Genomic DNA, 15,887 nt, shown 5'->3' on the forward strand with positions numbered 1-15,887 from the left:
AGAAACAATTGCGTCGGCGTCTGCAGATTGAATAAAGCGTTTAACCCGTGCCCGGGCGTAACTTAGCGGTGGCTAATTTGGCACATAGTGGTTGGGTAATTAAGGTTTCAGAACTAGGTGAATATATCACGTAAATAATTTGATAATTTTTGTAATACTGGGGTCAGTTCTGACGTTCCGTTCCCTAAATCTACATTAGGATAAATTTTAATTTAATTTAGTGAAAGTGTTATATTACTTAGACATCTAAGTGCTAAATTAATACTAAAACAGTTCTAACTCATCGGAAAATGGCTTTTTACCCGCTACTTTCGATATTCCTGAGTTAATTTTAAATTATTTTATTCGTGTATTATGGGTACGTCACAAAGCAGAGCTTTTTAAACTAACTTCGATTAGAGGATTTAATTAGTGACGATTCATAGCAGATTATACACAAAATCACTCAGTAAGTTTAAGTAAGGCATTTGTAGTCTAGTATGGTCTCTCCAGTATCGATTATATTCAGTAGGTATATCGGAGTGCTAGTGTATCAAGTATAGAAAATGTACTAAATCATTTCAAGTGTAGAGGGGTGCATTAAACAGTTTGGAATATATTTTCAAAGTCCTAAATTGGAAAGGATATTTTATATATAAATTTCAATAGCGAATTAATTACACTCGTTGATTTGCCTATGACATATACAGAGTTAAATGAAAAGTATTTCAAAAATATCATGAAGTAATTATAAATAAAGACATAAACGATATATGCTATATATATATATATATATATATATATATATATATATATATATATATATATATATATATATGCATGTATGTGTGTATGTATATATATAAAATGAGTAGGGATAATTTTTATATTATTATATGTATTACATCTCCCATATCTAGAACTAACAAAATGTTTCATCGTGCCTCCTACCAAATTGTTTATAATTACTCCACTCCATCCAAAAGTTACCTGGAAGAGATCGCTCTTAGCGATAAGGTTGCCCATTGTTTTCTCATTGTGATTATTTCTTGTAATTATTTATATTTATAATAAGTTTACTATTGTAATCTTTTGGAGGAAACAATGAAGAGTATCTATCTATCTATGCTATCTATCTATCTATGCTAATAGAAACAAAGCCAATATATACTTGGGATTTATATCTATATATGTAAGCTATAAGGACACTGTATCATATTATGTATACTACAATACCTACTATGGTAACAAACAATCATTACATATGGTTGATAAACGCGGAACAATTCGCAACAATCTGTACCATTTAATGATAAAACATCCTGAACTTGTCATAATTACACTATTTGTAACTAGTATAGTTATTATATGCAAGTACTTTGTTAATAAATACAAATAGAGTATACGCTTGAGAAGTCATAATTTTCTTTGATTTAAATAGGAACAGCTGATTTGTTCAGCGATTTCTAAAATAAGATTCTCAATTGGACATTTTTTCAACCGACTTCAAAAACGATTTTGCAGCGATTGAAGTCGGTGTTTTTTTTTATACAACTTAGAAACGCGACCAAGCTGACGGCCCACCTGATGGAAAGTGGTAACCGTCGCCTATAGACATGAGCAGTACCATGGACATAACAATGTATACTGTTTCACCCATGATACCCCCCATGCGTTGGCATTCCCAAGGACTCAGGTGTTATTCCTCTGTACCCTGTAAATTCACGCCATATCCCACCCTTCAAACCGAAACACAGCTATGCAAACACAACTGCTTCACGGTAGAAACACGAATGGGACTGAGGTACTCAAGCAATCGACTTTTGTACAAAGTCTCCCTCTGGTAAAGTTTTTTGTCGAAATTACTGTACCATTTAAGCGGCAAACAATCATACGGCCCACCGTCAGTAAGCACTTACCGTAGTTTACGAACACATGCGATACCGCAGGCTCATTAAGTGTGCGTTGCCCATTCTAAAGAAACCTCTTTACTCTTTTTTGAAGATTCTATGTATATTATTTTTATCCATCAGATTGTATGGCAAAATGTACCCACTGTTTATTTATGTACATACCGGCAAATGTACACAACCACAAAGGAAAGGACTATGAGTCGAAATGACAATACTAAAACCATTGCAACGAGAAAGCTGCGATGGATAGGGAAAAAATGGGTATGAATGGGCTGTGATTGTAACACAAAAGGACTTCTTATTTCCAACGTATGTACTAGACAAGACTGGTTGTATCAGAACTATGATGTGTTATGTCTAGTTTAAGGTAACAGATGACTCGTACATACCAGTAAAATTTTGATAAAACATTTCGTATATATTGTACATATATAATAATAATGTTGTAATTCTGGTGCCTATCAAATAGGCTCAGCCTGTTAAGAAGCAATGGTAAATTTTTAACCAATTTAAAAAAGGGAGTGGCTCTTAATTCGTCGAAATCATTTATTTATGTATATTCCCCGATTACTCAGACGCTTGAACTGATTTGGAAATTTCTTTCTGTTTGAAAGGGTATATTTCCCAGGCGATCCCATAGTTAGGACTTGATGATGGAATCTCAGAGAAATCGAAGGGAAACCTTGAATTTTATAAACAATGTAACTTTTAAACTGTTTAGTACATTTTAGTAAGGCTGGTATTTTGGTATGTGTGAAAGTACTGTACTAAAATAAATTACACTAAAATTTTAAATTAACGGTTTATAAAATTTCTTATACATTTAACATAAAAACTATCTTTTTGGATGAGATATTGAATTTAGATATACGGTGCCACGGACTTTTTTGAAAGAAATTAATATTTTTGCTGTAGATTTTATTTCCGTATTTAAAATCGTTCATCATGTAAGAAATGTAGGTATACTCATACACTTACAAATATTTTTTAGCAATAAATATATTTTGTAATATGTTATTTTTTTTGTATAAATTAAGTTAAAATACCTAGGAGACGGTCACCATTTCATACACGGTAGGCCGTCAGATTCTTTGCTAAAGTTAGAAAAAAAAAACATAAAGAAAATTTGGAAGTTGTAAGAAACTTTACACACTCAAAATAGGCATTGTTTTAAGATTAAAAATATGAACAACCAAAATTTATAACTCTTAATATTAATTTTTGTGATTTTTTTGTACGTCTGATGTCCACAGTACTGTTTATATCAATTACCACTTTCCATTATGTGAGCCATCAGCTCGGTTGCCGTTCCGTATTGTATAAACAGTTTCGATTTCAAACGATGAAAATTTTCTAGTTTTCTTTTAAAATACTCGTTAAAGTTGAATGTTGGTAGACAAAAGGGGGATGTTTGGGGATGCAGGGTGGTAGTTTGTGGACAAAGTCTAGCACTGTGTACTACAATATCTAGCTAGACGCTAAAGACAATATAACGGAGACATGTTTACGTCAAGATTCACCAAGATTACTTTTTTATGTAGACTTCGCAAATGGAGTGCTTGCATACCTATACTGTTCGATATTTACACTAAATATATAAACATTTGTGGTGAATAAATAAGTGCAATAACCCCTAATATTTTTTATACCAGTGAAATGGCAATGGAGAAACCTCTTTACTCCTTTTTTTTTTAAGAGCCGTACTGTGTTGATATTAAAAATCCAAACCGAAACAGCCACGCTAACACAACTGCTTCACGGCAGAAATACTAATGGGACATAGGTACTCTAGCAGACCACTTTTGTACAAAGTCTCTCTCTTATCAGTAAGTTTATTTTTTTAATAAGTTGCATAAAGAAAATAACAATATTATCTAACAAATATACTTTCACAATTATAATATTAATAAGCTTTATAAGTAAAGATTTCTTGTGATAACAACAGCAATACAGACTTGTTTATTTAAGTTATAAAATTCAAGTATTAAGAAAGTGCAACTAAAGAATGTTTGAGACCATAATATGAAGGTACAGATAATTATGTAAATAAAAAGTACCTATTTAAGTTTTTATTGTACAAAATGTATACCTACGTTCCGTTGATGAATGATACGGTGGTTTATGGTTGCTGGTTATTAATGATGGTTTAAATGGCGGTTTTAGTGGCAATAAATCTATTACTGCTTTATTTTTTAATGTACTTAGAGATACAAAACACTCTAATCTTAATACTTTAATGATCACTTATGCAAGCGGCATTATTTTTTTTTAGAACACATGATGAATGGGTTTCTCCCTGTTACAGACGATGGTTATTTCTCTTTTTAAAAATACAATGCACATGTACGTAAATAAATTAAAATTAAAATGTTGTTCGTTACCAGTAAACGCATCTTGAGAATGACTGAAGGGATTTGTCTAATTTGTCTTTTTCTATTACAATAGATTCATTAATGGTTTTAGTGAAGGAAAAAAAAGGGATTTGGATGTCTCTGTCGTCATAAAAACACCAAAATAGTTAATTATAAAAAATAATTGTCAATTCGTAAAGTTTTGTGTAACAAGATCAAATGCAAACGCATCGAGAATAAAAAAAAATATGTATTTTTTCATCACATTTTTTTTATATTTTATATAATTTTATAATCGGGAATTATAACTTTAGGAATGAAGTTGTCGTATTTGGTTTTATAACAATACCTAAATAAGCAGAAAGATCTCGAAATAAAATACCGGAATAGTGTTCCATGTCACCCAGTTCATAATTAGGTCGGGATAGACTGTGCAGTAGACGCCCCAGAAACCTGGTGACCTTTGACCTGTGACCTGATGAAGTTTTATTATAATTCATATAAGAATAATCCGAATATCTCGAGGAAGGTTGTTTAGTATAAATATATGGAAAGAAGAACCTAAAACTATTGTAATAAGGTTCTTAGTCCGTAAATAGCTACAGTAAATGGATCTATATCTATTACTTCAAGCTAGTGTTCTTTTTATTAATATCTAAACATTTGAACATGCTTTAGACTAAACCACTAAAATGGCGAACATGTATACCATAAGTAGCAATAATTCTAGAGTTAATATACTTTAAAAACACGTTTAAGAATTCTATGCTATATAATCGTGTCTAGGATAAACTTCGGCTGAAGCTATGTTTATAGGAATTACAGAAAAAAAATCTCAAACTGCACTGCACACGACAATATAGATTTTAATAATGGAAAATTATATTTTTATTCTATTTGTTATTTCATTCTAACTCCATGTTAATCTGACTATAGTGCATACCCATGGTGTGATGCAAAGCACAACGCTTTACCACAACGGGAGTAGTTCGCCGAAATAACATACCGCATCTGGAACTACAGTCATGAACATATATATTTAATGATATACAATATTACTATCGTCATTATGATGTCATCGTTTCGCAAAAAAATATAATTAGGTCAACAAGCAACCCACAAGCATATTAGAGTTACTCGCGATCCACACCCGTGCATCGCACGAAACTGACTGGGCATAAAATTGTGGTATTGTCAGCAACAAAAGTAGTATAATGACTTTTAAAATTATTCGTGTAAAGGTTTTATGTACAATATCCCAAATATTCAAAGTTCATTAGTTATTTTCCATTAAATCCGTTTACCATTACATTATTAATTACATTCAAAACGTTCTTTAAAATCTGACTTTAGTATCTAAGTGTGATATGTCCATTTATAAATCGTTATCTGGCGCTTCGTAGCTTATTTAGTATTGGAGCAACTATAAAACAATTTGTTTTGCAATATTTACTATATCCTATAATATAAAATATAATAAATGCGAAAGTCTGTAAGGATGGATAGATGCTTATTACTCTTTCATTCAAAAACAACCGAATGGATTTAAATGAAATTTGGTACACGGGTCGGTTATATCCTAATTTGGCACATATAATACATATATTATTATAGTTTTTACTGGTTCACACGGGTGAAACCGCGGAATACAGATAGTTATTTATAATATATCAAAACGTGTTATATCAGTAGTTTGAAAACATTGCGTAAATAGAATCAAATTGTGACATTCATGTGTTTCTATTTTGTTGCAAACTATACTTATCGTGTATGTCTATTATTATGAATTAAATGTAAACATGTATTTCATATAATTATCACAGGGACCAGTTATGAGTATTTGAAGGACACAATTTACGTTTAATATACACATTCACGCATGCATTTATCGGTTTGGTGACGAAATAAGAATATTTGTCATCCTCGATTTCATTCTAAGTACGTCATAAGAGACAATTACATTTGAAATAAAGCTCTATATTAAACCGCCTGGACAAAATGGTAATATTTTGTAAAATAATATCACTTTCTAATGGACACAGACCATATCGGGATAAACGGAGAACCTTCTTGGAAATTTCAATTAATACACTTTGCCGTAGATAATGACTTGGTGTGGGCTAAAATCTAACTTACGCGTATTTTTTTATGTGTTGACAAAATCAACAAGAATTAACCATGATAATTTCTAGCGAAAACCGTGTGGAGGTCAACCTAATAGGGTATAATACTAGCAATAGGACTGTCAGTCCAATTGTCCTCCAGTCACATCCATTTAGGTCTTTTAAGTTCAATCAGAAACCACTAGGTCATCAGGTTGCCATATAAAAAGAAATGACAATCACAAAATTTCTGTACCTAGTCCCAAATTGTTGACAATATTATTTTATGACAAGTGATAACATTGTGAGACAAAACAATGAAGTTACGGAGATCAGTTGAAATTTTTATCATTACGTCATCAACCCGAGAATATTAGACGTTAAGGTTTAAATAAATAAAGAAGCATAATTTCCCCAGTGTATATACCATGGCGAGGTAAGACCCATTAAGTTATAATACAAACTCGATAATAAAATTGTTCTTATATTTTTGTTACTCTATGTCAAAAGATACTAGATTACTTAGATTTATTACTTGTATACAAGTTTGAAAACATCTACTTTATTTTTATTAGATGTATGCCGCACTTTTGTAAATTAAGACAATAAGTCTTCTATGTGTTAATCCAAGAACATGGGTATTAATATTCTTTAATCAATGGGTGAAAATGAAATAACCCCGCCTGCGCTATCGGTACACACTGACGAGGCACTAGTGAGAGATGAAAGTAGGTCAGTTGACAAATCGTGACGAATTTCACAAAAATTAACCACGATGGCTTCTAGGGGGAACCGCGTGGGGTTGACATGATAGGGTGTATTGCTAGCAACAGAGCTGTTAATAAACCTCATTACAAACAATCTCTTTCCCCCGGGTGTTGATGTTAGATGTTATGTTCATGTGTTGATAACATTTACATTAGTAATTGTTCATTATTCGCAAAAAAGGGTTTAGTTAAAGTTAAAAATACTTGTAAAGAACAACTCGTATGAATAGATGTGTGAAGATGATTAGGTCTATTTGAATCGGAATATTTGGCGTTTCATTGTTTCTGCCTACCCTAATGGGAGATAGGCGTGATAGGTATGTATTTTATATGACGATCTGCATGGTACAATGGTGAGCATGTTGTTTTGTGTAAATGAGGTTTCGGGTTCAAATCTCGTAATAGTCGGGTCTGTGTGTTCTAGGTGTTGCCTTAGGTATTCCATGCCTGGTTTTACATAATAGAGAGCATTTTTGTAGCTCGAGCTACAGGCTACCAGGCGTTGATCGAGCTACAAAAATGGTGTCGGTGCTTTTCTGTTTGTATGCAGGGCTTCGCTCACATATAGGAATAGTAATTTTTGCCAATTCAGTATATTAATAAGCCATTCTAACATGTTAAAGACCATATTTGAATCTCGATTATAATACACGCTCCATGTGTTAGAGGCAAAGGATAAATAACTGGAAGCGAGGCACGTATAATATTCTGCTGGCGAAAGCCATCAAAGGCGAGACGTCATTGGAGTTTGAGCTTACAATTTCGCTCTCCGTCAAAGCATGTCCTAGTTGACATCAGAGTTTCGGAGCAGTTTGTGGATAAGTTGGGAGATTCGTATACTATTAGTAAACATATAATACAAACACACAACACATGATTCAACTCAGCGTAAGATTAGTATTTTGTCTTTTTAATGAAAACAGGTATTGAAAGTATGTACGTATAAAGTTATGTATAATGTAACATATTTGATTTGGATATACAATTTTTCGTAACATTGATAAGATTATTATATGTGAACGATTGGACTAATTTGGCATTTTTTGTTAAAGTTTCTAATAGTTTCGTTAGGATTATTAGAAAAAAAAAAATGGAATTTGGACAAAACGTCCGACTCGTGAGCCATAATATATTCCAAATCTCGTCTACTTATACTTTATAAATTATGTACACATTCGCTTTAACTGGACGCACATAGGCGCAAAACAGACTAATTTTTAGATTGCAAGTTATTTTAGGATGACGTGATGATAAAAAAAAGCGTCCTTCTTAGAACATCTTTAAAACCTGACTTTGGTTGCCAATCCGCCATCCAAGCGACGCAACTACTGGCAAAACCCCCTTAGGAGGAGGTTTATGCTCAACAGTGGACAGTTAAAGACTGATATGATGATTGTTATGTACACCTATTAAGAGGGATAAAAAAACTAATAAAATAAAAAGATTTTTCTTTGGATTACCTGTTTCTGTTACAGCCTATATGGTTATTCCATAGAATTTAACAGAAATAGGTAATCCGTAAATCAACAGTAGTATATATGAAAAATACAAAAATTACTCATAAAAGTTTGAAGGTCAAAAAAGGAGACATGTTCAAAACAGTTTCATTGTGACTGTGATCTATCCCTCTGTTCAAACAAAAAATTTCAGTAATAAATGAAAAACAATTGTTTTCAACAAAATTATATACTAAGATCATTGATGTAGCGTGCGCCACTCACACGCGATTAGTAGTAATATTGCCCTACATTACCTTCCAGCAATCGGGTAAAATAAAATTTACATCAAACAATTTATACAGCACTAAATTAATATTAAAATAAAATGTACTTTTAGTAAATCCACTTATAGAAGCTTTGTTTTCACCTTGTCAAGTTAATTCCAATTCCTTTGAAGGTACGCCGGAGGTTGAAATAGAATCAAGTTTAAAATAAAGGAGATAAATCGAATCGCGGTATACAAGAGGTGCGATTATTCGATTAATCGACTAACTAGTCGAGATGCGAGCTAGCTCAACAATTAGGTCGTGAATGTTCAAGTGTACGGTCTCCCCGGCCCTAAGTGGCCAGCTGAGGGTTAATAGACGGAACCACTTTATACAGCTTAATACTTGTGAAAAGAAATGGGTTATTGAGTATCGTACAAACCCTTACTAATGTTATATTAAAATGTTGAAGTGAGTCCGTCTGCAACGTTTAAATGGACTAAAATGTCGAATGAACATTTAGATACGAGTATTCGTTATAATATGCGGCTTTTAGGGAGACTGTGTACAAAAGTCGATTGCTTAGGTACCTCTGTCCCATTCGTGTTTCTACCGTGAAGCAGTTGTGTTTGCATGGCTGTGTTTCGGTTTGAAGGGTGGGATATAGCGTGAATTTGCAGGGTACAGAGGAATAACATCTGAGTCCTCAGGAATGGCAACGCATGGGGGGTATCATGGACGAAACAGTATACACTGTTATGTCCATGGTACTGCTCATGTCTATAGGTGACGGTTACCACTTTCCATCAGGTGGGCCGTCAGCTTGTTTGCCATTCTAGTTCATTTTGAAACTTCGGATTACTCGCTTATTACTTAAGAATTAGTTTACTCGTGGCTTTGTCCACGTGACCTATCTCCGTCACGTTTTCTGACCAGGATAAAAATAATCTATATATTTCTCGATCACACATAGTATGTTTATACCAAATTTCATAATGATTGCTTAAGCCTTTAAAGCACCTAGAGGCAACAAACATACAAACTCACTTCCACATCTATAATATTAGATAAGAAAGTAAGGATTAGTAAGGATTGTAGAAATTTGACGAATCCAATATAGATTGTCCGGGTTCTGGCTATTGTATCCCGATAATGTGGAACCGTGATCTCTGTACAAATAAGGATTGGATATAAGGTACCGAGAGACAAAGAGTACAAACGTAGTCGAAATTCCGTCCCCATTCTCCCACGTTCGATATTTAAACAGAGTTTATTGCTTTAACTATGACCGAGCGTCATTAACAACGTCTCAACGTCAAGTAAGATAAATTATAGTGACGGTGCACTAAAAGGAAATAGTCGGCGCTGGACATCTACGATGATAAAATACAATAAAAAAGAAAAAAATAGAGTATATAAAATAAATTTCAGAAAATAGTCGTATGTTATTGATGAATTTGACCTTTGCCAGGACTTGAATTTGTATCTAATGACATACCCTAATGAGAATTTTTAAAAAATTGCACAAAAAAATAAACTTGATATAGAATAATACATATGAAAGCATTATTAGTTGAAATGTACTTTATATTTTTAAATAATAATTAATAATTTAATCTATTATTATTTTATATATTTTAAATGGAAAATTAGTGTTTTTTACAATTTTATTTTAATGACTAAAATTAGAATCAACAATACATAATTTAATAATGAAATATAAAGCTTTCGTTAAAAATTATTCAGGGTTCGTCACTTATTACAATTTTCTTTCATTTTATTTGTTAAACTATCTTTACGAAGGTTAACTTAGTAATATGTAATAAACAAATACAGATTGCCTGACACGTATAATATTAAGTCTGTTTAACCCAAAATTGGTTAGAAGGAATTCCTATTTGAATTTAAAATTGATACAAATGCCCTACTTTACCTTGTTCATTGCAATTAGGTGAAATATTTAACCGGATATATAGATATTTAATGGATTATGCTTAGAACTAATCTCAGATTTGTGATTAAATATCAACTAGTACTTAATATGTAAATATTATTTAAATACTTTTTTCCACAAGTGAATATGTTTATTCATCGGTATAAAAAGTAGCACGTTCTTCTCCATTCTATATAGTATGTGTATATCAAATTGTAAGTGATTGCAGTGTAATAAACAAAAAAACTTAATTTCACATTTATAATATTAGTAAGGATTTAATTTTTTTTTTATAATATTAAGATATATCTTACATACTATTTAATTTTTAGTATAAATATTTTCTATACCATTTGGGATTCATAATAGAAATAATATTCCTGCCTGACAGATCAATTTAGAACATATAATTAAAATATAGCTCGCAAAGACAGTTTTTGAGATATAGATCAAAGTTTAGACTATATCAGAGCGCTGTCATGTCATGTCAGTTTAATTTATTGTAGCATAAACGTAGTTTAGACAGCTGGTATCAGTTACAGGTAAATTAAATTCGTGGTTCAAAATTAAGCATAAAAATAGAATAGCCAATTATTAAGATAAAATTCTAGAACAAAAAAAATCACTCTTGAGTTTTATATATGAATGTATTTTTTAAGCAATTGTTTAAAATATAAATTGTATAGACTTTTTCAAATTTTGGATTATATTGTCATCGACGATCAAGGTCGATCTAAAAGATCACAGCCACCTTTCATTATCGCACCGCTCGCTATCGTCAGAAATTTCTATGGGACGTATTGTGATGCCATTATGCATACGAGTATGTCGATTAAGTGAAGGGTATGAATGAATATAGTTATGGTTATGTGATATGCAGGGATAAGGGAAATATTTTAAGGAGATATAAAATACGCGGATCGATAAGGGAAGATCTAAACGAAACTAAACGGATAAACTACGTGAAAGATGACATGGCCAAAAAGGGAGTAAATACCGAAATGCAGCAAACAGAAATAAAAAAATATAAATTACGCCAGCTCCAAGATAATGGTAGTAGTTATTACTATTTACAATATATTAATTACTGTACTTTTATAAATACAAGTTTCAGTAATGTTTGTCAGGAAATCAGAACGTTGGTTTACATGAGAAAGGATAAGATCGGTCATTGTTAAACTGTAGTTAGGCTCGGTCGATTCACATAAAAGCGGTGCGACATCGCATGGCAAAATCGGTAGCATTGTTATAGTAATTGTCTATGCCTTCTTTAGTACTTTGGCGACAGTACTAATTTTATATAATGCCCATTGTGTATACATACATAAAATCAATGCCAATGCAACGTCAATAATGAGCAGTTAGTAGTCTTACCGTTTGATTATTCAATGTAATGTGTATATAATGTATTATATATTTTATGGATAAAATAAGCTTATCGCAAAAAAAATCAATAGTGTTTGTTTAGATTGCAACAAAAAATATATCAATTTTTTTTATAACGGCAATAATTTATTTATTATTTTTATTTATTTGTACTTGTAATTTGTAATTGTAATTTGTAATTAATTTTTGTGTACAATAAGTACACAAAAATTAATTTGTTATAATTTATTCTAAATAAAGATTTACAAAGACAAGCTAACTCTGTAAGAATTCTCTTCTAGCAAACCTTGAAAGGAGCACTAATTACCAGCGGGCAGTGTGCGTACAATAAGTGGAAACAATATGTTTGTTTCTACTAAGAAACAATAATATAACAGTATATGAAAAACCAGTTTTTTTTTGTATACAGCGACTTGTCATTTCAAGACTAAACGTATTCTGTCGTCATCGGGAGCGCGCGACGTTTACACTTCCTCGCCGCACGTCACACGGAATGACAAACAGGCATTGTCTATTGTCATGTTGTATGCATCTTTAGCCCTTATAGAGCACCACGTTGGGCACATAAGCTTTTAAGGGACTCGTGCAAGGCCTTAGTTCTATCGGTGAATAGAATAGGGATTCCTTCGTTTCGTTTATGGGTGAACGCATGTTGGTATACTGATGACTCATCGTGGTTCAAGTGATTTATACGGTTAACTTATTGTGTATTTTAATCTGTATTCTTTTAAATTATATGTATTATTTCATGTTTATCTGATATTTAGACGTATCGAAGATACTGTGAAAATTAAAAATTTGTTTATAAATAGATATGTAACGTCTGAACTTTAGGAGTAAAAGAAATGTAGTTTATGGTACTTCGAATGAGTTTTATTTAGGATAACGCCTCTTATTCTACACACTAGAAACGTTACCAACACCTTATCATGAATGCCTAATGCTTGAGCAGGGAAGGAATTCGTTTATCACTACGTTATATACTCATATGTGGTTTCTCCTGGAAACCACCGTTGTTAATTACTCGTGTGTTTATCGCGAGGAATTAAGCTAAGTAGACGGTCTAGTAATGGACTAAAAAAGTGCTTAAGCAAGCATAGTACTATATTGCCATCCACGTATATGGATGGATACATAAAATTAATTATATCAAAAACAATATTACACTGTACTAATAAATAGGTACAAATATATAAGCTGAACTCACTTGTTTTTTGATGCGTCTAAATGTGGAATTCGGTTTTATGGCTGCTTCATCGTTTGAAGATCTGCAACAAAAATATGATTTTATTATAAAACACGCATTCGTCCTCTGAGTAAATATAATATATACTCAAAGTTTTCATGTCGCTTTGATCGTCATGATATACATCTTTATGTTACTTAGAAATGTATGTTTACAAATTCCAGTTTTTAATGTTAACATAAAAATATAAAAGATTTCAAGGAATGTTTATTAAAAGTACTTTACCCAATAAAATAATTTTATTTAACACTAGTTGTTTCCCGCGGTTTTGCCCGTGTGTATCTGTATATAAATTATTCTGTGTTAAATTAGGGTATATTCTTCCAGTGTAAACATGACTGAGTAATAAACATCCTTACAAACTTGATCATCATCATCATCATCATGTTCCTACCGTGAACTTTCTATACCTTTATCTATTTTATTATATTTCCATATTTATAATACTAAGAAAATTAGTAGAAAATTAATAATTACTTAAGTACTTGAGGATTTCGTTTTAAGAAATTAAAATAAACACTGCAGGATGAAAGATAATCTTCCAGCGACACTGTTAATCTGGACATAACAAATGATGGTAAAAGTTAGCCAGTCTCATTTTGAATTGAATGAAAGCATAAAGTTACATAATATAGTTTCGAGTTTTAATTCTATTTTAATTTAGTTATTTTTTATTCGTGTCAAATGAATATAATGTATGTTTTCAGCATTAAAATAATATCCTTATCAATATTATAAATGTAAAAGTAAGTTTGTTTGTGACTTTTTAGTGATTTAATGGTAAGCCATTTAATACTTCAGTAATGAACATAATTTAATTTATTTGTTTCTTATCTCTCAATCTCTTCCCGACAACCTTTGGGTAGAGAAACCATTAGGGGAAAAAAAAAGGGAGTTGGCGCACTATTATATAGATACTAATGTATACGTGACGATATTTTTATTGTTTTCCAGTCACACTACCTTTATAATATAACAGGAAATTTTTTAGCTTGAAAATAAATTTACGTTACATTCCTATTAATTGTCGAAGGAGGTAAATGCGAATATAAATAATTCCATTGCAATAATCTCGCGCAAACTTGGAAACGGGGTCAAATCGAGTAGGAAATATTATAGCACAAGCAATAGAAATAACAAATATTGAATTTCAAACGTTCGCGCTTCAGATGTCAAATACTCGCTGAGATTGTAATTTCCTGAGTTTACTACGAGTGAGCATTATATACACGTATATTTCATTTGGTACAAGCTGTTTCCCGTAACTTTATCCAATCGAAATCCTGATGTATATTTTAGAAATTCTTTCTTAGTGCTCAGTTAAGCTTGTGGTAGAATGTAAACGTGATCCACGTACGATCTTATGGCTCTGAAAAATGATGCTTCGAAGTGTACCACGTGGTTTTTAGTAGGTAGCTCTACATATCTCGGTTTTCGCAAGATTTTCTGCGTTCTAAGTACAAAAAGAGTATATAGGGATCTAGTCATGAACTAGTCCTGATCCACTTACTAACGCTTTACAAGTTTGACTGTACATTTATCACTTTAGTTTATCCTTTACTACTGATCCATACTGCTTCGCTCTGGTAGATAAGTAAAAAAAATTTAGTATAATAGTTCGTTTATCATTAAAATATTTTCTATTTTCATGCCAAGTCTTTTGCGGGGTAGGCGGAAAGACTCCAGAGGGACAAAAGTTTCTATATATATCTTTTCTCCTGTATTTTCATAATTACTAGATATATGTAATAATCGATTTTAATGTTTTTATTCGGAGATTATCACGTATTCTTTGGTATCCTTACGAGACTCATATTTCTATAATTTATAAAAAAAAAAAACCTGACAAACTAACTTCCCATAATACGATTATGTAACTATATAATACGACTTGTAATATCAATCCAATATAATTGACATGCAAATGACGTACAAATAATTTGAATGGTCAGTAAATACTAATTAGTATAGTGCACTCTGTAATAGCGTGCGTGAACAAAAAATCAATATGCATTACTTATATTAAACGCAAAAATATGAATGAAGTCATCAGTTCCCTACCGGTATAGTCAGTCCTACCGGAAAGTAGCGAGGACCATATGGAATCATTATCAAACCGTATTTTCGATAGTCGTCCAAAAGGTTTTCGAACTTTGCATCATGACACGAATTTAAATATTAACGTAGTGCGGAAGTTTAAATATGATGTACGATAATATCACGCAAAGTAGGCGTAGGTAATATGGACGGATAGATAGATACTCTTTATTGTTTTCTCCAAAAGTTTATAATAGTAAACTTACTATAGATACAAACAATGGATACCAATCCGATGTCTATATGAAAAAAGGTCATCGTTTATTTCGATATCGTCAGATGAGATATCTGTTTTCGAATATATTAAAAGTCTGTTATCTAATAATATTTTTTTAGATAACAGATTTTAAACATATTAGTTATTGAACCAGTATATAGATAGTTATTAAAATATATAGACTTTGCTAT

General features: G+C 31.7%; 1 protein-coding gene across 1 annotated transcript in view; it reads right to left on the reverse strand.

The window, feature by feature from the left end:
• Nucleotides 1-15,887, reverse strand: part of LOC113519838 (myosin-I heavy chain) — a 108,827-nt gene that overhangs the window by 56,828 nt on the left and 36,112 nt on the right. Inside the window, exon 2 of the mRNA XM_052900429.1 lies at nucleotides 13,344-13,404. The gene's annotated coding sequence lies outside the window, so the exon portion shown is untranslated. The remainder of the gene's footprint in view (nucleotides 1-13,343; nucleotides 13,405-15,887) is intronic.

Source organism: Galleria mellonella, unplaced genomic scaffold (genome assembly GCF_026898425.1).
Source record: "Galleria mellonella isolate WM207_F2 unplaced genomic scaffold, CSIRO_AGI_GalMel_v1 utg65, whole genome shotgun sequence".
NCBI classification, from domain to species: domain Eukaryota; kingdom Metazoa; phylum Arthropoda; class Insecta; order Lepidoptera; family Pyralidae; genus Galleria; species Galleria mellonella.